This window comes from Barbus barbus, assembly GCF_936440315.1.
Source record: "Barbus barbus genome assembly, chromosome: 30".
In the NCBI taxonomy this organism is placed as follows: Eukaryota; Metazoa; Chordata; class Actinopteri; order Cypriniformes; family Cyprinidae; genus Barbus; species Barbus barbus.
Window position 1 is genome coordinate 15,506,830 of NC_136758.1, and position 21,985 is coordinate 15,528,814.

General features: G+C 37.5%; 1 long non-coding RNA gene across 1 annotated transcript; it reads left to right on the forward strand.

Moving 5' to 3' along the window:
- Positions 1–12,167: 12,167 nt before the first annotated feature.
- Positions 12,168–14,346, forward strand: LOC306850291. The gene is made up of 3 exons (XR_013782398.1): positions 12,168–12,247; positions 12,340–12,430; positions 12,688–14,346. It is a non-coding gene; the product is annotated as an uncharacterized lncRNA (long non-coding RNA).
- Positions 14,347–21,985: the final 7,639 nt, after the last annotated feature.

Consider the following 21,985-nt stretch of genomic DNA (forward strand, 5'->3'; position numbering starts at 1 on the left):
ACAGAGGGTCATTACTGAAAGGGGTGGCTGTTCAAGGAGTGCTGTATCAAAGCATATTAAATGCAAAGTTGACTGGAAGGAAGAAACTGTGTAGGAAAATGTGCACAAGCAACAGGGATGACCGCAAGCTTGAGAATACTGTCAAGCAAAGCCGATTCAAACACTTGGGAGGACTCCACAAGGAGTGGAGCTGGAGTCAGTGCATCAAGAGTCACCACGCTCAGACATCTTCAGGAAAAGGGCTACCAAGCCTCCTGAAACAGAAACATCGTCAGAAGCATCTTACCTGGGCTAAGGAGAAAAAGAACTGGACTGTTGCTCAGTGGTCCAAAGTCCTCTTTTCAAATAAAAGTAAATTTTGCTTTTCATTTGGAAATCAAGGTCTGGAGGAAGACTGGAGAGGCACAGAATCCAAGCTACTTGAAGTCCAGTGTGAAGTTTCCGAAGTCAGTGATGATTTGGGGTGCCGTGACGTGTGTTGGTCCATTGTGTTTTATCAAGTCCAAAGTCAATGCAGCCGTCTACCAGGAGATTTTAGAGCACTTTATGCTTCCATCTGCTGACAAGCTTTATGGAGATGCTGATTTCCTTTTCCAGCAGGACTTTAGCACCTGCCCACAGTGCCAAAACCACATCCAAGTGGTTTGCTGACCATGATATTTCTGTGCTTGATTGGCCAGCCAACATGCCTGACCTGAACCCCATATGGAATCTATGGGATATTTTCAAGAGAAAGGTGAGAAACAGTCGATCCAACAATCCAGACGAGCTGAAGGCTCAATAGTGCCTCAGCAGTGCCACAGACTGATCGCTTCCATGCCACACCTCAGTGAGGCTGTCATTTGTGCTATAGGAGCCCTGACCAAGTATTGAGTGCATAAATGAACATACTTTAAAGAACTTGAACTTTTCTGTTTTTCAAATACTTTTTTTTGATTGATCATAGGAAATATTCTAATATTTTGAGATACTGGATTTTTGACTTTCGTGAGCTGTAAGCTCTAATCGTCAAAGTTAAAACTAAAAAACTTTTGAAATGTTTTACTTTACATGTAATGAATCTAAAATATATGAAAGTTTCACTTTTTGAAATAAGTTACAAGAAAAAATTAACTTTTTCACGATTTTCACATTTTTTGAGATGCACCTGTAAATAAATTCAGTGATTCAGTGTTGGAATTATTCAAAACTTACAATACAGAGAGCACAATTATTGCTGTAAATTACTTTGATCTATCTTGTCATACTCAAATTTTGTTTTTGTTTTTTTTCCCATATGCCATCTGAGGATTTGATTCAAACATTTTAATATTTAATAATGTGTACAAAATAGCTACATTCATTTTTTGTCTTACTTGGCTAAAAAATGTAAAATTCATCATCAAAAAAAAAAAAAAAAAACTTTATTGAGCATTTATCAAAGCATTCACTGGCATCTTTTTGGATAACTGCATTTGGTTGCCTAAAGTACATCCAGTCAAAATCCAGAGATTTTTGTGAAAAGAATATTCATCAAATTCCTTGTGTGTGTACTTTATAATAAAGCTCTTTCTGACTTCTGATATGTCAATGTCCATAATGTACATGTCCAGCCACACACAAATGTCTGACAACACAAATGTCAGAGATGTCAAAGCATTCAAAGGATGTTGGGAAAAGGGCAGGCTCTTTTTCACAAGAACAAAATGAAACATGTAAGATTACATTCTGATGGGACTGATTCTCAGTTGACACATTTAGGCCATTCACAGCAAAACCTTTAAAGAAGCTGTTAGATTATTTATTTTATTTTCACTTTTTTATTAGGTTATTTACATATGTTTAAAATGCAATTCATACAGACAATGACTTCTGATTAAACATGGTTTCAAAGTAAAATTTTTAATTAATTTTGAAAATCTTCTACATATGAACTTGCATTTTTGAACTAGAGATTTTCAACATCCCAGACATCCTAATTCGTCGTTGACCCTCTTACCATTGTTCCATTTTGGTAACAATATATCATACTGCAGACTCCTCACACCCTGCCAGGCTGTGCTAAAACAAGTTCGACTAGTGTATGTGTTTATTTGTGTGTATCCTTGAGATCTAAACATGTCTCTGTTACCCTGCAGTGCTGCTAATATCTGAACTGATGCTAAGCATCCAGGACTCAGCAGGAGGTGGAGAAAATGTTCATACCATGCAGAGAGGAAGCCTGTTTGATCTCCATATTCTCTGTCCACTGAAAATCAGATGGTCTGTTGCCATAACAGACATTAAATATGTTGGATTAAGGCCATAAATGCACTGAGGAAGTTCCAGGTGAAAGTAATACTGTTTTATGTAGCTCTTATACTCCAATCATTTTCATGGTCTGCTGAGTTTATCTGACACAATCCTTTAACAGCTACTAATGATCATTTTGCTGCGATACGAATAATGTGAACGCTGTATGTTCCAACCATCTCAGTCACCTTTATGAAACTACATTATTTTTAATCTGGGAGTGACACAGACAATATTATCAGCTGCCAAACTGATTCACATTCTAGATCTGGACATCTGGAATGTCTCACAAGGTCTCAACCTTGACTGATTCAACATTTGTTAGACATTGTGATTTGAATTAAATTAGTTCTTTTTCAAAGAAAAATCACCACTGAAATTTATATAACAGGTCACGTAATACATTTTTTTAAAAGGAAATGACTGAAGTATTGACAACAGAGCTATTTCATCAAGTCTAGTAAATGGTTTGCAAGTGCAGTCTAGCTTGTTATGCTGACCGATGTTTATAGCATTTATCTTCTAGAAACATTGACTCCTGGACAAATGATAAAACGATGGGCGATTTTAAAGAGGTTTTGCTGCCAAGTCTAACAATTTGATTTAATGGGAATAATGAGAACAATCTGTAAGATCTTGATGGTCCGGGTGGGTGTGGAAACTAATGGAAATTGAAATCTATATGGAGGAAACAGCCTGGTTAAGCTATTCCAAGACAAAAATAATGGGAAAGGTAACCTTCGCCTTGCTGAATTTAGAAACCAGTCACCATTCATGTGCTGCTATAGCATCAGTTATGAATGAATACTTCATGTGTTTACTAATTAGATAACTCTTCTTTCCAAGAGACTCAATTTAGAGATAAAATATCACTTAATTCTGATATTTTCTGTGTTTTTTAGTAACTTGCTATTATTTAATGTTCGAATTTGTTGGATATTTAGAAGGTTTTCTGTTATGCTGAAGCTGTGGTAGTTACCATTATGCTGGAGAGCAGAGCCTGTGCTTCGGTTGTAGGCAGCTACATGACAGTTAAGGCACACAGAGCTTTAGCAGTGATCAATTGCTGTGCTAATACCAGTGCAGTGACCATTTATTTTTAATTTTCTTCTCCTATACATCTGGTAAAAGAAAAACTTATAGTGTGTAAACATGTAAGATTCATTGGATCATTGAATGAATTGTTTTCAGGAGGAATTCACAGAATAAAGGCCCATTCACACCGAGAAAGATAACTATCAGCATCCACACCAATGCACAGTAACATTGTTTATTATAAGCACATGCTACAGTTATGTTGTTACCACTTTAAATTCTGGTGTTCTTTAAAGCAGAGTGGATTCTGATTGGCTCTCAATGTTTTTATTGTTCATCAACGTTTGTGAAAGTGATCAGCGATATTGTTTCCTCTGTCATTATTATTATTATAGTTGTGGACTCTGCTATTCTTTTACATTTTGATTTTAAAAACTATTTCTTTATCACTATCATTATGTATGAATGGTGTAACACAAGTAAGAATTCAGCTATTTAAGAAACAGAAAGAAAATAATATAATTTTCAAATAATGATATTTCTAATAAAATACTGAAAGTATTAAACAAAAAGCTGAATAAAGTCATTGCAGTTTAAAATTATAAATTGATAAAATGACTAAATGCCTAATTAACATATTGACGGAGATTGCGCGTGACGTCATCGAGACGAGACGCGAAAGCAACGAGAGACACACACATTGCTGATCGTGAGAGAGAGAAAAAACTAAGATGAATCTGAGGCAAATATCTAAATAATCCTTTCTAATATTCAAATAATATGATGTATAATATGTGGCAGACCTATTATTTAACTATATTGGGTTATTTTTAGAACGTGATTGTTGACATTGCCGCTGATGATTGTTGATTGAGAACCCCTGTGAAATCCAATGTGGGTTAAAAGCATATGAACCCCGGATTTGGTGAGTTTCTAAGTAATATTTGTTCAACTTACTGAAAACTGAATGTTATAATTGTTTATTGAATTTCTGAAGTGTTTTATGTTTGTAATTCTGGTATGTTTTATATATGCTGAATATGAGAGAAAAGGGTTTTTGAATACTATTTTCATATAGATTGATAGATGATTGATGAATGTGTAGTGTGTGTACATTGTTTTGATCTAAAGGAAATGGTGTGTAAATGCTTTTGAAACTTAAGACGCTGTTTGTATGAACAGGTCAGGTTTTTTTGGTGTGATTGGATCAAACCCTTCATACCATGAGATGGCGAGCCTCCCAACTGAACCTCTGTGAATTTGAGAAGTGCGGACGGAGTAATCCTGTGCGTTCCAATGGATTAGTGCTTCTACTGATCAGGTGGAATCCAGTTCATTGCATATATTCTGATCGGTAGGATCGGACTTTTCCTTAAGCGATCATTTTGCACCATTGACTGTTGAAACAAAGTTTTCATCTACACCAAGAGACTTTTGCACACACTAACATATTTTTCCACTTTGGATGACAAAGAGACATTCATTTATACACAGACTGAGAAGTTATTGACTGTTATATTGTTGGAATTGTTTTCAAATTGTTTCAAATTGAACTATTGTGATTTTGTACTTTTCTTTTCTTATTTCCATTGTTTTAATTTGGGTTCATATTTTCTATGAGTTTTTATATAAAGATATAAAAACCTAAAGATAAGAAAAGCTTTTATTAAACTAACAGTTAGTAAAACTAAATATCTATAAACCAAAGTAGAAACTAAACAACTGAAATATAAGTTGAATACCTAGAAACAAATAGAAAAGAAAGCTTTTTATAAACCTATTTAAATAGCGAGCAGAGCTCAAAAGGAAAAATACCAAAAAGAACAACAAGGGATTGAAGAGAACAATTATTTCATTTGTTTTTATTAATTTTTCTTCAATTGTTGTTGTGGTTGTATTACATTTGTTTTTTTTTATTATTATTAATTTTGCACCAACAAAATACATTTGAGTCATTTTCAGCTATCATCTGTGTCCTTGTGTGCCTTGATCACTTACCCTCCTGTAACGAACCTAGTCACTGGTCCAATATCGGGTGCCTAGAGTGACCTGTCCCTGTGTCAAGTAACTCTTAATGTTACAAAAGTGGCGAGCCAGCAGCCAGGAGTGGTATAGTTTGTAAATTTTAAAATTTTGAAGGGCACAAAAAGAAAAAGAAAAATCAAACTAAGTGGTGCAAATAGAGTCAAAATGGAAATAATTGAGCTTGAAACCGTTGTAATTGAAAACTCAGTAATAATTAGTGGACTGACCAACACAGAAATTGACGAAGATCTAACTGACTTCCTGAACAAATATGGTCGTATCCATAGACACCTTACCATAGACGATCCCAAATCGCCTTACCATAAAGAAGTCATCGTAGAGTATGGAAGTTGTTCTGCAATAGTAGCTCTCAAACCCCTGTTGCCCTACACTTTCAAGAGCCCACACAACGTTGTTTACCACATAAAGCTTCTATCAAACGTCTATACCTCAGCAGTAACTGAAAGTGCCACAACCCAGTATTTTGCTGAATTGAAGAGGATAGCAAAGCTCAGTGGCAGAACTTTCGACGATCTCTTGAAAGAGCAGCTTCTTGCAAACGCGACTGATGTCGCTGACAATCTGGCTAATGCCAATGATCTTGAGTCATCTCAAATGACTGGTCATTCTTCCTCTGACATTCCGCTTCCAACCAAGCGAACTGAGCATTCAGATGAGAGACGAAACTCAGATACAGTCCAAAAAGCTAGTACAGGAAGTTTTTCACCCACACTGGAGACAAAAGATGTGAACCCACCTGAAGTCCAAAGGATGATCATTGAGCATATTTTGAAAAGTGATGGCGCTTCACCCTCTAGTGCATCAATCAGGCTAAGAGTATTCTCAGGCAAAGTTCCCCGACCTGTTGGCGAAGTTGATTATGACACCTGGCGGAACAGTGTAGAGTTAATTCTCCAAGATCCTTCACTGTCTGACTTACATCGTTCCAGAAAGATATTAGACAGCCTGCTGCCGCCAGCGTCAGAGATTGTTAAGCAGTTAGGTGCAAAAGCTTTACCTGCTGCTTACCTTGATGTCCTAGATTCTGCTTTTGACACCGTAGAAGATGGTGATGATCTCTTTGCTAAGTTTCTGAACACGCTGCAGAATGCAGGGGAAAAACCTTCTTTGTACTTGCAACGATTGTACACCAACCTTCTCAAAGTGATGAAAAGAGGCGGTATTCCTGTTGATGAAGCTGACCGACAGCTCCTGAAACAATTCTGCCGGGGCTGTTGGGATGACACGCTAATAGCCAACCTTCAGCTTGAACATAAAAGGAACAGACCACCTCCATTTCCTGAGCTACTTCTGCAGTTGCGCAGTGAAGAAAACAAATACTTCACCAAAGAAAGTCGCATGAAGCAGCACTTAGGAGTGCAGAGACAAAGAGCCAGTTCCCATGTCGTCACTGCTAATCATCTTGATCTGAATCACAATGAAGTGTCAGAACATACAGAAGTTGCCGAGTTAAAGAAACAAATCGCTAAACTTCAGAGCCAGCTTGCTAAGCAGAAGAGCAAAACGACGAGACAAAGTGAATTGTCATCAAATGATGCTGTTCTTGAGCTAAAGCAGCAAGTTTCAGAGCTCCAGAGTCAGATGACAAAGCTCAGTGTACAAAAGAACTCTGAGTCGAAGAGCAATTCAAGTAAATCAAAGCAAACGCACATACAAGTTCGCAAAGACCCTCCTACAACTGACCATAAACAACCTCACAGGCCTAAGCCAGGCTATTGCTTTCGATGTGGCGAGGATGGACACGTTGTTTCAATTTGTGAAAATGACCCAAACCCGTCTCTTGTAACTGATAAGAGAAAACAGTTGAAAGAACGTCAAGTCCTATGGGATAGTCAGTATGATCCAAGTTCCTTAGGAACTTTAAACGCCGCCCAGCCCTGGTAGCGAGACGTACGAGGGCTGTCACTTGTCAGAATAGTCTCAAGAAACCAGTGAACATCAGTAACTTGAGGTCCCATGGTATAAACCGTCTAGTTGATCTACCCAAAGGATTAATTGGTACAAAATGCACTGCTCAAGTGAACATTGAGGGAAACCCTTGTTCTTGTCTACTTGACACAGGATCACAAGTGACCACCATTTCCTATTCGTTTTATGAACAGAATTTGCCTGGACTAAGCATAACTTCCCTAGATGACTTGCTGGAAATAGAAGCAGCCAATGGTCAAGCAGTACCCTACCTGGGGTTTGTTGAAGTAAAAATTGCATTCCCCAGAGACTTTCTTGGATCTGACGTTGAAGTGTCTACTCTTGCCCTGGTTATTCCAGAAACCGGAGGCACTGCTCAACCAAAAGTGCTAATAGGCACGAACACCTTGGATCTCGCATATGACAAACATCTTGAAACGAATGATTCAGTCTGTCGAGCCGTCCCATTTGGTTACCAAGCTGTAATCCAGACCATCGAGCACAGACGCCAACAGAAAGTAGACAGCAGCATAGGAATCGTTAGGCTTCCTGATGTTACCCCTACTGTTGTTCCTGCGGGTCGAAATGTTGTTCTTGAAGGAGTGGTGAGTGTAAAGGGACAAGTAGTTGAAAAATGGGCTGTGATGGAACCCCCTTCGAATTCACCTTTTCCAGGAGGATTGCTAGTTGCCAGTTGCTTACTCAACCTACCTCAGCATCCATCGCGTAAAGTTCCAGTGGTGTTGAAGAATGAGACAGAGCATGATATCATCATCCCTGGAAAGAGTGTTATTGCAGATATTCATGCACTGCAGAAAGTGATGTCGGACAATATTGTGCAAGCTGATTGTTCAGAGTCAAGTAGCCATGCAAAATCCACCAAAGAACTTTGCTTTGACTTCGGTGATTCCAGTTTGCCAGAAGAGTGGAAAAGAAGAATCACTCAGAAACTGCGCACCATGCCTGAGGTCTTTGCACTGCATGACATGGATGTTGGACAAACGAGCAAAGTGAAACACACCATCAAATTACACGACGAAACCCCATTCAAGCACAAAGCAAGACCGATCCATCCCAACGATCTTGAAGCTGTCCGCAGACATTTAGAGGAATTATTAGATGCTGGTATCATCCGTGAATCAGAGTCATCCTTCTCTTCCCCTATTGTTGTAGTAAGGAAGAAGAACGGCGAGATAAGACTTTGCATCGACTACCGCAAGTTGAATACGCAGACCATCAAGGATGCATATGCCTTACCCAACTTGGAGGAAACCTTTTCAGCACTTCGAGGTTCAAAATGGTTCTCAGTGCTCGACCTCAAATCTGGGTATTACCAGATCGAACTAGAAGAGAAAGACAAACCCAAGACCGCTTTCGTTTGCCCATTAGGTTTTTGGGAGTTTAATAGGATGCCCCAAGGTATCACAAATGCTCCCAGCACATTCCAAAGGCTGATGGAGAAGTGCATGGGTGACATCAACCTCTCAGAAGTCCTAGTGTTCTTGGACGATTTGATTGTCTTCTCAGATACCCTAGAAGAGCACGAAAGACGTCTTCTTCATGTTTTAGGACGTTTGAGAGATTATGGGTTAAAGCTTTCGTTGGAGAAGTGCAAGTTTTTCCAGACGTCAGTAAAATATCTCGGTCACATCGTCTCAGAAAACGGTGTGGAGACGGATCCCCAGAAAATAGAAGTCATCAAGACCTGGCCAAGTCCGAAGAACTTGAAAGAGTTGCGTTCCTTCCTGGGTTTCTCTGGTTATTACCGGCGATTTATTAAGGATTATGCAAACATCGTAAAGCCATTGAATGAACTTACCGTGGGATATCCTCCGCTTCAGAAAAGTTGCAGGACGAAAAGTAAGGAAAGGACTTACCTTGACCCCAAAGAACTTTTCGGAGGGCGATGGACAGCTGACTGTCAGCAAGCATTCGAAACACTCATCTCAAAACTTACTGAAGCACCAGTGTTAGGATTCGCAGATCCTGGGTTGCCGTATGTGCTACACACAGACGCAAGCACCACCGGCCTAGGTGCAGCGCTCTATCAGGAGCAAGAGGGAGTGCTACGAGTAATTGCATACGCCAGTCGAGGGTTGTCAAGAAGTGAAGCCCGGTATCCTGCTCACAAGCTGGAATTCCTAGCCTTGAAGTGGGCAGTGACTGAAAAGCTTTGCGATTACCTCTATGGAAACACTTTCAAGGTGATCACAGATAGCAACCCCCTTACTTATGTTTTAACTTCAGCCAAGTTGGATGCAACAAGCTATAGGTGGTTGTCTGCTTTGTCTACCTTTTCCTTTACTCTCCAGTATCGACCTGGAAAGAACAATCTCGATGCGGATGCACTTTCGAGACGACCTCATGGTGATCTGGTAAATGATCCTACATCTCAAAAGGAACATGATCGAATACGGCAGTTTACTTTGTACCATTCACCTGAAACGGCCAATTCCATCTCAGTTTCCATGGATGCAATCCAAGCAGTCTGTGAAAAACATTCCTTACATCAAGCAGGTGGCAGTAATGGTATCACTCTCGTTGAATCACTTTCCATGAGTCCAGACGCAATTCCTGAAGATTACAAGCAGATGGAAGGATCTTCCGTTGTTCCCTGCATGTCGGAACAGGAACTGAAAGAAAAGCAGAGAAATGATCCAGCCATGCGGGAAATAATCATTCAGTTGGAATCAGGATGTACTGTCTTACCTGTACTTAGACGTGAGCTTCCAGAACTTCCTTTCCTGTTGAGAGAATGGAAAAGACTTGAGTTAAAGGATGGTATTCTCTATCGCAAAAGAGCCGATGGAGACTGTACGACTTACCAGCTTGTTCTACCACTTGACTTAAGAGCCATGATCATGGAGAGTCTACATGATAATATGGGTCACATGGGAATAGAACGGACCCTTGATCTCATCCGGTCCCGATTCTATTGGCCCAGAATGGCCATGGATGTCGAAAATAAAGTCAAGACCTGTAATCGCTGTGTGTGTAGAAAAACCTTACCGGAAAGAGCTGCACCTCTAGTGAACATCCAAGTTACCCGGCCACTAGAGTTAGTGTGCATGGACTTTTTGTCATTGGAACCCGACCGTAGCAACACCAAAGACATCTTGGTAATAACAGACTTCTTCACCAAGTATGCAGTTGCAATTCCCACCCCAAACCAAAAAGCCCGAACAGTTGCTAAAACTTTGTGGGAACAGTTCATAGTGCATTATGGTGTGCCTGAGAAACTCCACAGTGATCAAGGACCCGACTTTGAATCCAAAACGATCAAAGAACTCTGTGACATTGCTGGAATCAGAAAGGTTAGAACTACACCGTACCATCCTAGAGGGAACCCGGTCGAGCGTTTCAACCGCACGCTGCTAGGAATGCTTGGTACCTTGAAAACTCAAGAGAAAATCCGATGGAGAGACTTTGTGAAACCACTTGTACATGCCTACAATTGTACAAAGCATGAAACGACAGGATTCACACCGTACGAGCTAATGTTCGGACGACAGCCAAGATTGCCAGTTGATTTGATTTTCAACACTACAGTGAGTCAAGACAATCCTAAGTTCCATTCGCAGTATGTGCAATCACTGAAAACTCATCTTCAAGAGAGCTACAAATTAGCTCAGAAGAATGCAGCCAAATCTGCAGAGAGAAACAAAATCCGTTTCGACCGCAAAGTAACAGAGTCATCTCTCGAGGAAGGTGACCGTGTCCTGGTTAGAAATGTGAGGGTACGCGGAAAACACAAATTAGCTGACAGATGGGATCCCGTGGTACACATTGTAGTGAGTCGTGCTGGTGAATTACCTGTCTATACAGTGAAACCCGAAAGACAAGATGGTCCCTTACGGACATTACACAGAGATTTGTTGTTACCTTGTGGATTCTTATCTCCGCTGATGGAGGATGAAATTGATGTAACAAAACCTCAGAGAAAACGAGTAACCAGACAAAACAGAGATGAGGAAACTGATGAATGTCAGGAAAACTATCAAAGTTCTGATGAAGATGACTATGTACCCCAATTCTCTGAAGTTCCAGCCATTCCTACACAAAGGGTCATCAGAGAGTACAATGTGGTCAGAAAACTTAAAGACGTTTCTTCTAACTCTGATGCTGAAATTCAATCATCTGTTCCAAGTCATGGTACAGAGGCTGGGAATGCAAGAAACGTACCCAGAAGAGATGATTCATCTGAAATGGAATGCTTACCCGATATTCAGTACTTACCTGAAACCCAGTCTTCCTCCTGTGGGACAGGACCTGTAAATGAAAACCTGAAAGAAAGAAGCCACTTACCTCAAGTAGAGCAGCAAACACTGGATGTACCTGATGGAAACGAGAAGGGCAATGACACACAAGTTGTTCAAGTTGAGGAAAGTGTACCTGATGTTCCATTGAGGAGAAGGAGAACAGAATCAGCTGAATCTGCTGAACTTACTGAACCTGAGGATGGAACAGATCAAAGTGCAAGTGAGGATGAAATTCAGTTAAGAAGGTCCAAAAGAGTGAAGCAGAAGTCAAAAAGACTGACTTACCCGGAAATGGGAAACCCAATGATATCCATTATCCAATCCCTGCTTCAAGGACTGAACACTGCTTTTGTAGAGACACTTGCAGAACATCCCAAATCAGTAAGACACCCCAAGCTCTAAAGTCTTAGGTTTTAGCTATGCAAAGGGACTTGCATAGATTTAAGAGGGGAGGGTGTAACACAAGTAAGAATTCAGCTATTTAAGAAACAGAAAGAAAATAATATAATTTTCAAATAATGATATTTCTAATAAAATACTGAAAGTATTAAACAAAAAGCTGAATAAAGTCATTGCAGTTTAAAATTATAAATTGATAAAATGACTAAATGCCTAATTAACATATTGACGGAGATTGCGCGTGACGTCATCGAGACGAGACGCGAAAGCAACGAGAGACACACACATTGCTGATCGTGAGAGAGAGAAAAAACTAAGATGAATCTGAGGCAAATATCTAAATAATCCTTTCTAATATTCAAATAATATGATGTATAATATGTGGCAGACCTATTATTTAACTATATTGGGTTATTTTTAGAACGTGATTGTTGACATTGCCGCTGATGATTGTTGATTGAGAACCCCTGTGAAATCCAATGTGGGTTAAAAGCATATGAACCCCGGATTTGGTGAGTTTCTAAGTAATATTTGTTCAACTTACTGAAAACTGAATGTTATAATTGTTTATTGAATTTCTGAAGTGTTTTATGTTTGTAATTCTGGTATGTTTTATATATGCTGAATATGAGAGAAAAGGGTTTTTGAATACTATTTTCATATAGATTGATAGATGATTGATGAATGTGTAGTGTGTGTACATTGTTTTGATCTAAAGGAAATGGTGTGTAAATGCTTTTGAAACTTAAGACGCTGTTTGTATGAACAGGTCAGGTTTTTTTGGTGTGATTGGATCAAACCCTTCATACCATGAGATGGCGAGCCTCCCAACTGAACCTCTGTGAATTTGAGAAGTGCGGACGGAGTAATCCTGTGCGTTCCAATGGATTAGTGCTTCTACTGATCAGGTGGAATCCAGTTCATTGCATATATTCTGATCGGTAGGATCGGACTTTTCCTTAAGCGATCATTTTGCACCATTGACTGTTGAAACAAAGTTTTCATCTACACCAAGAGACTTTTGCACACACTAACATATTTTTCCACTTTGGATGACAAAGAGACATTCATTTATACACAGACTGAGAAGTTATTGACTGTTATATTGTTGGAATTGTTTTCAAATTGTTTCAAATTGAACTATTGTGATTTTGTACTTTTCTTTTCTTATTTCCATTGTTTTAATTTGGGTTCATATTTTCTATGAGTTTTTATATAAAGATATAAAAACCTAAAGATAAGAAAAGCTTTTATTAAACTAACAGTTAGTAAAACTAAATATCTATAAACCAAAGTAGAAACTAAACAACTGAAATATAAGTTGAATACCTAGAAACAAATAGAAAAGAAAGCTTTTTATAAACCTATTTAAATAGCGAGCAGAGCTCAAAAGGAAAAATACCAAAAAGAACAACAAGGGATTGAAGAGAACAATTATTTCATTTGTTTTTATTAATTTTTCTTCAATTGTTGTTGTGGTTGTATTACATTTGTTTTTTTTTATTATTATTAATTTTGCACCAACAAAATACATTTGAGTCATTTTCAGCTATCATCTGTGTCCTTGTGTGCCTTGATCACTTACCCTCCTGTAACGAACCTAGTCACTGGTCCAATATCGGGTGCCTAGAGTGACCTGTCCCTGTGTCAAGTAACTCTTAATGTTACAATGGGCCTTAAAGTTATAGTTCGCTCAAAAACTAAAATTCATTAGTTACTCATCCTCATGTAATTTCTTTGTGTACAAAAAGTATTCTCGTAGTTTCATTAAATTATGGTTGAACCACGGATATCACATGGACTATTTTATTGATGTTCTTATTACCTTTCTGGACCTTGAATGTAGTAGTTGCTTTGCTGTCTATGGAGGGTCAGAAAGCTTTCGGATTTCATAAAAAATCTTCATTTGTGTTCTGGTCAAAGTCTTACAGGTTTGGAACGACATGAGAGAGAGAGTAATAAATTACAGAATTTTCATTTTTGGGTGCACTATCCCTTTAAGTCAAATAAAACTAATGACATCTCTGTGTGATTGTCCGGCTGTCTTAGAACTGACTGACCAGAGTCTTAAGATTCTCCGAGAGGTTGAGTCATGGCAGTGGGACTGCTGGGTTTGTCAATCACCCATAACTCATACCTACAGTAACCTGGAGACACGATCTGCCTCTGCACCCAGACGATTTATTATCACACCGTCACAAAGATTGGTAGCGTAACGGAGGTGGTGGAAATCGACCGACATAAGTTTTGATGACTCGTTACAAGTTTGTGTCACAAATCATAGAATTTGTCCACACAACTGTGCCAATTTTTTGTGCTAAGGGACTAGTCTCACTCTGCCTGTTCATCTATTTTTGGGTGAAAAAAATACCCTTGAGAGAATATTCTGCAGAATATTGACTTTAATAAAATATTCTTCCTCACTCATATGTTCAGTGTAAGCAGATTGCCATGACTTTGGTCACTGTGGTCAATATTTCATAATTTTGGGGAGCTTTCTCCATGCTCATATTTCTGTAAGACGTTTGATGGTCTTGTGGGGATTGACCTGTGCAGTGAACAGTGACAGACCCTTCTTCATGTTGTCATTGAAGACAAATGGAGGTCACTTGGGGCAGATTTATACTCTCTTTGTCCGAATGTGAGCACACATGTGACCGAGCACCTCAGAGTGTGAACCACAGAAATCCTCACACTTGCAACTGCAGAGCACCTGGATATTATAGCGGTTTGTCTTGCCCAGTTTGTGACATACACCATTTCTAGAACAAACCAGGTACAGAATGGTCCCTAAAACATGTTTTTCTATTCAATAAATGGCCTGTGAAACGTGGAGCTCGCTTAACCTTGAAAATGTTGACTGTAAATCTTAGGGGGTCAAATTAAATTTGATATGAGGTCAATTTAGCCTAAATTAAGCTGTCATTCAGTAGGCTAGTTTGGGACCAGAATATAGTAACCAAAGTAAATCATATTAATGGAAAATGTTTTCTGTTTTACTTTCCTTCATTACAGATTTTGGTCTTATTCCAGAAAAAAATGCAATTTGCAAGTTCTGCAATTAAGGAAAGAAATTTACCATTACAAAAAACAAATCTGAATTGGTAAAAAAATAATCACTGACTCACTGAGTGCTAAATCAAGCTTTATACTTCATACCTTTATGATCTGAATCATGAACTCTCAGATAATTGTCAAACTCTTCCCCACGAGTTAAAGTAATGAACACCATCCTGAAAAACTTGACCTTTTTTAACAAGAATCTGTCATGCATTCCTCTTCATCTCCTTGACGCATTTCACATTCATTGAAATTAGAGAGAGATGGCACCATATTAAAGTCACATGAGCTATACCCTTTGACTGCTGTGATTTTCATCCATTTCCTTCTTGTTACAATGAAATTTTATTCAGTGAGAGAGTCACTGCTGATGTACTGCAGTATCTCTCTCTCTGTCTGGTACAGCAGTGATATAGCTGGGTAGAAGGCCGACTGTTTTTACTTTGAGTCTGTCTGTTTGAGCCAGGAGGCACAGATAAAGGGGAAGATAATTTAGAGCTCAGAAGAATTTCCTAGAAGTCTGAAACTGGGGCAGGACCACCTATTTGTATTTCTTTCAGACAATCTTCCAATAAAGGGGCAGTACTGTCTGTATCTGTAACATTAGCTTGGCAAAATCAATATAAACTGGGCTTATGCGGTAAACAAAAAGTACCATAGTACAATATACAGTGTATCACTGTATTATCATCATTTTGATACCAGATCCAGATGACAGTGTGCTGCTGTTCAGGCAGTGTGTCATGGAGCTAAATGTTAATGCACTGATGCATGAGATATATTAAATATGTTTTAATGGACTTGTAGAATCGACATGAAAGTGAACTGTCTGGCTTAGTAATGTTTTTTAAAAGCAAGAGATAATTTGCATATGCAACAGAAAATATAGGCCTTACATCTACAGAATGTTGCTATATATATATATATATATATATATATATATATAAATATATATATATATATATATATATATATATATTATTATTTTTTTTTATTTTTTTTTGTATGTATATGTATAAAGCACCCATTCAAAGCCCCCAGTTTGCGTTATTATGCATTATGCATGATAAGATGTTCTGCAATGCAAAAGTGCTTCTATGTTGTAATTGTGGGCATATGATCCACTTAGCTCTGATTGCTGTTTTCTTCAGGTGCTTTCCTAACATCTGGGCTCTATGGGGGAAGGATGCAAATGAGTTTCTGCAGTACACAACGGGTCAAACTCACCAAAGCATTCAGCACTTTGAAATGTGCCTCCAAAGGGAGTGTGGATGGTATCAGCAGTAGACACTCTCGCAAGCTCTTTCACATAGACTTGATTGCTGTCTCTTGTCATAAAGGTGAGAGTTTGAGCATCTCCTCTGTTCTCAGAAGTATTCACAGTTACAGAGAAAGAGTTTTATCAGCTCTTTATGTAACAGGTACATTACATTTACAAACGGACAACTGAAAGAAGCAACACTCAACAAGCAATTCTCCTTTTTCTTCACTAAGCAATTTGCAAAAGATAAAGTGTGCTTAGTTACACTCAAGATACTATATCATTACCTCTGGCTATTTCAAAACTCTTGGTATATGTCCTGTCCTCATGGAAAAGAACACACCTGCAAAGTGATTTACTCTGGAACTAGGCAATCACAGTATAAAAAAGGGACAAATTGCCTCTCTCATCAAACCAAACAGACAGGCACCTCTCAGTGCAGGGTTAACCGCAGATACTTTCATCAGTAATTCCCTACAGCATGCCTGCATGCCGCTCTGGGCTGCCTTGCCCTCAGGGTTGAGTTCTGTTGCATCCTACAGATACTATACAGTCCATAACTTTCAGCATGAGTTACCATCAACAAAATGACACTGTTGGAACAATGTGTAATTGTTCTTCATTTACAGTTCAGTTGTTTAGGGTCAGTATGATTTTTATTTATTTAAAAACTTTTATTCAGCGAGGATGCATTAAATTGATAAAAAGTGACATTTATAATGGAAAAATAAAATAAATGCTGATCAGATAATCCTGTAAACAATGTATCACAGTTTCCACAAAAATATTAAGCATCACAACTATTTTTAACAATGGTGAAATAAGACATATTAATTATTCATTATAATAAATTCTAAAGGGTCACTGAAAACTGGCTGCTGGAAATTCAGCTTTGCCATCACAGGGATATGTTACATTTTAAAATACATTAAACTAGAAAACAGTTATTTCAAATAATGAAAAAATAATGAAAATAATCAAACAAATGCAGCCTTGGTTACCAGTAGGGAAAAAATCTTACTGACCTGACAGTTTTGAACAGAATTATTTTTTTCTCAACCAGAAATGAAAATGACATATTCACTTTGATGTTATTACAAATCTGTATGACTTTTGTTTTTCTGTGGAACATGTTCCTTTTTTATTTTCTTCAAGACATGTTTACTTAAAATAAGACAACTAGTTGTTTTGCACAGCTTTTTGCATTACATTTACATTAATAAGAAAATATCAACAGCATGTCATACTTGTTTGTTCTTAGTTATTTTTTCACTTCTTCCCTTCTTCCCTTTATTCTGATTTCACACAAAACTGCCCAGAGGTTCTGTTTGACCTTATTCTAGCATGAAGACAAAAACTTCACTCGATCAATCTCTACAACTATAATGAATTGATTATTAAGGGATGTCCCTTTTGACATTATAAGTGTATTGACTTGTACTATGTTAGAATTCACTTCATGATGTTGCTGCTGCACTGCAAAATTCTGGCTTTCGGTTCTATTAAAAACAAGCATAGTTTAATGAGGCAGATAGGAATGATAGCGCAATCTCTTGGGTTTAATACAGAGATAGGAGTCTGCCGTTCATCAAAATTCAACCACTTATTCTCTGTCTCAGAGAACAAGGAGTAAGTTCATTCATAGACCAATTACACAAGCCCTCGGAGGAAACAGACGCGGAGGTGCTGGGTGTGTAAAATGCTGCATTTTTTAACATTTCTACAGCTTCTGCTTTAACTTTTATAAAATGCTCTTGTTAGTTTAGATTAATTACTTTGTCAGCTAACAACATCCAACAGACTATATCAATTTATTGCATTTCTACCATTTTTTTGTCTCCTTAACTCACATATGTCATTTACACCACAACAGAATAAACAAATTAAATTTTTAATGTTTATTTCACTCTTTTGAGTATGTAATATCTTAAGATTTAAGATAAGTGAATGTCTATGTGAAATAAAATAAAATGTTTCCAAGAGAGATTTAAAGGAATGTTCATATAACAAAAAGAGACATTTGAAATCTGTTCATCTGCTTAAAATAGAACATAAAGGTTCCTGCAGCTGTAGAAACAAACAGACATTTGGTATTACTGCTCATGTTGCACATACTGTATTACTGTCCACATGTGCAGCATGTGCAGTTCATTTAGATTCTATTTGTATTCACACCTGCGTGTCAGCTCTCAGCCTCAAGTCTATAGAGAATAAACAAACTCTCACATACCTACTTTCTAGCAAAACAGCTCACTATCATGTCAAACAATGGCAATCATCAAATGCCCGATCTAATATTACACCAGTGATTCTTGTAATCACACAGTGTGATTTCCTCTTATAAGTACAGCTTGACTACAGAGAAACCATCTGTCTGAGAGAAAGAAGAGAAGTGTGTTACTGTCAGGCACAAAGGATTTAGATCTTTCTCTGAGTAAGAACAATGATGTAGATGAACGCCTCTGCGCTTCTCAACACAAACCTTGGAAAGGGCTGCAGTGAACTGAAATGTGGATTAGATCAGTCTTAAGTGCACACAGCATGAAGAAAGTATCTATCTATCTGTCTATTTGTCTGTCTATCTATTGGGATGTAATGGTTCAAGGTTCTCACGTGGTTAGGTACGTATTGTGGTTTTGGTATGGTTCGGTTTGGGTGGAGGGGGAAGTATTTTAATATTTAATTAGAAGGTTGGTTACTTATTACTTATTTGGTAACAAACACTTCAACAGTTTTTTATTACTGAATAAACACTTTAACTTACAAATACATGAATCATTATGCTACACGCATGCTAATTTATTAAAGAACAATTATTTTAAAATGTTTTTCGAAATAGAAACAAGGGCATTGATTTCAGTTCATAATATTTACATAATGTCGAATCTACGGTGAGGCTGATCACACAGGTCTTGACATCAAAAACCTTATATATCGGTTTATTAATAAAAAAAAATATGACAAAACAGCCTAATTCAATAGAGAATTCCAATAAATCCTTATAAATGTTCATCTACCCGTTAGCACACGGAGATAAACAAACATCGTCTTTGATGATGCTTTATTTTCTTCACCAAAACATATCTTTTTCTTAGTTTGAGCTGCTTCTCCTCAAAATGTTTGTGTCCTGTTAACAGTAATATCCCACCTTTTCTGTCTATAACACTGGAATTAATTTGAAAAGTATGGGAAATAATTCAACATCAAAGTGCTTCCCTTTTAATCATTTAGAGGAATGCATTCACTCTCTGTAAGCATTACACAGTGTCAGGCTACCTATTTAATTTACAAACATTATCATAATTATTTAGTAAAGTGTTGTGTAATTAAATTAAACGTATTGGACACATTTTTCAGGCTGGTTAAAACTGGATTTCATAATGCAATTCAGATGCACAATATTATTGAACTTCACGAGCAGAGTCATGGCTCTACCGCAAAGCTATTACAAGAGGACAAGTGGAAAGCTATTTATAGAGGATATATTACTGTCAAACAGTCAGTTGAACTGATATACAGTAAATGCATAGACATTTATATAAGATGCATGATAATGAACCTTGCCCTTGAAGAGTTACTTGCCATATTTTATGGACACAAACACACATGCACACTCTAATTAGATTCCCCCCTCACATTCACACTTAAGAGTTTGATAAGAAAATTACTGTGGTACTTGATGAAGTGTTGCTGTGGAGAAGACCAGCACCTTCACTTTCACAATGAAGCTGTGATTTACTTACCATGCTCAGCGTGCTGTTAATGGCTGTGAGGGACATAATCAAATGTCATTATGTCTCACTCCTTCTCACTCTCTCTCTCTTTCTTTTCAACCTTCAGAAAAGTTTCTTCATCATCTAATAAGATTGCATGTACTTTCTTAGCTAATCCTTAACTGGCTTTTCTCCCGTCTCTTTTTCTCTTGCTCATGGTATTTTCAATGCTAAATGAAATTTGAGTGCAAAAAGAAGGCCTCTGGTATTTAGACATAAAGATCACTTCATATTACTATATTCATTATTCAGCTGAACTCCATATTCTCATGGATCAAACAGCAATTTAAAAGGGAGCTGATTCTTACTTCCCAGGCATCAGAATAAAAATAAAATAAACATGAATTAATTAGGTTTATGCTTACAGAATATTTTATAACTTAACACTCTCACAAAAACATACAAATCTGTCAGGGGGGGTAGTACCCTAAGGTGCAAAATCTAAATCTTTATTTACCCCTAAATGTACATATTATTACCTAAGTACATATTTGTGTTGCTAATTAGTAGCTGGGCACTGCCCCAGTGAAACATGTCTTTATCGTATATTTTTTTTTTAAAGTGATACAGTATATCATTATGTATAAACAAAATGAGACTAATCACTCCCTTTGAACCAATAGGTGGTAACAATCAGAGTGAATGATTCATAAAGATGTGAGTGACTGATTAAATTGTTCACTCCAATTCATTCTAACACAACTACATGTTGCTCAGAGATGCAGCTCTGCTGTGGTTGCATTTGAAACTATTTTCATTGGTGGAGCAAAAATAGAAATAAAATCAATAACAAAATTGCTTATCACTGCTATCTCCAGTTTTGTATCTAAATAATGATAAATTTTTTGAAGGAAACATTAATTTTCAATTACAGAGCCTTATGTTATTGTCTGTGCTCCGTACATGCAATTATTATTAATTTAAAAATTTGCCAAACATATTAATATTTAGAATTAGAGCTTCCTAGTATATGCACTTTTTAAGACTTCCTCAAAAATAAAAAATATCTTAAGTAGTCCATACGACTAAACAGCAGCGTATTGCAAGTCTTCTGAAATCAGTCGATAGCTTTGTGTGAGGAACAGACTGGAATTAAATCGTTAAATCTTTATTCCTTGGTGTATCAGAGGGATGAAGGTTCAATAATTCACACTCTTATTCTATGCGCACATACACATAAACGAAAACAGTACACTATTGGAAGAAAACTATCCTAACCTTTCCACCTTTCTTTTTGTAACTGCTTAATGTTTCCAATGATTCTCACTTATGTGATCCCTGTTACAGCCTTTATAGGACAAAGTTCACAGATCTAACAGCTGAAAAATCCTTTACATAGTCCTAGAGACTGCCCTGTACAGTACACTGTGTACTGTATGTCTCACATTGCTTGGGACAGCACACCCTTATACAAAAAAAATCAATAGACTATAGTATTTTATCCCTCTCCAGGGAGGCCGCCCTTGCAATCAATGTACTCTACCATATCCAATGTCCAGTAATCCAAATAGAGCTTAATTTTGGTTTATTATAGAAGACAATTGTTAGTGTTGGTCATGACACATATTGTCTACACACTGCAGGACTGCAGAAGAGGCACATGCTAATACAAATTAATTATTAGAGTATAATTAGTGGCTCGTGTCAAACAGATCAGCGAGGCATCGGGTTTATATGTATATCCAAGTATGCTAATGGCTTTAAATGTTAATTGTTTGCCCACGGAATAAATTACATGTTAACTTTGCTAAACGCTGATGTATGTCAGTGTTGGAGAGGCTTAGAGAACCGCTATTTGTAATTTTACAATGCCTGCTTACATGTAGGATCATTACACAACATTTAGCCTATTAGCATCAAGGTTGTACAGAAAGCAGCGTTTGAGGTGCTGATACTCAGTAATTTGTGTGAAGGTGTCAGTCACATTGGATAGAATCAGTTATGCAAAGTGCTACAAAAGTCACTGAATTTGT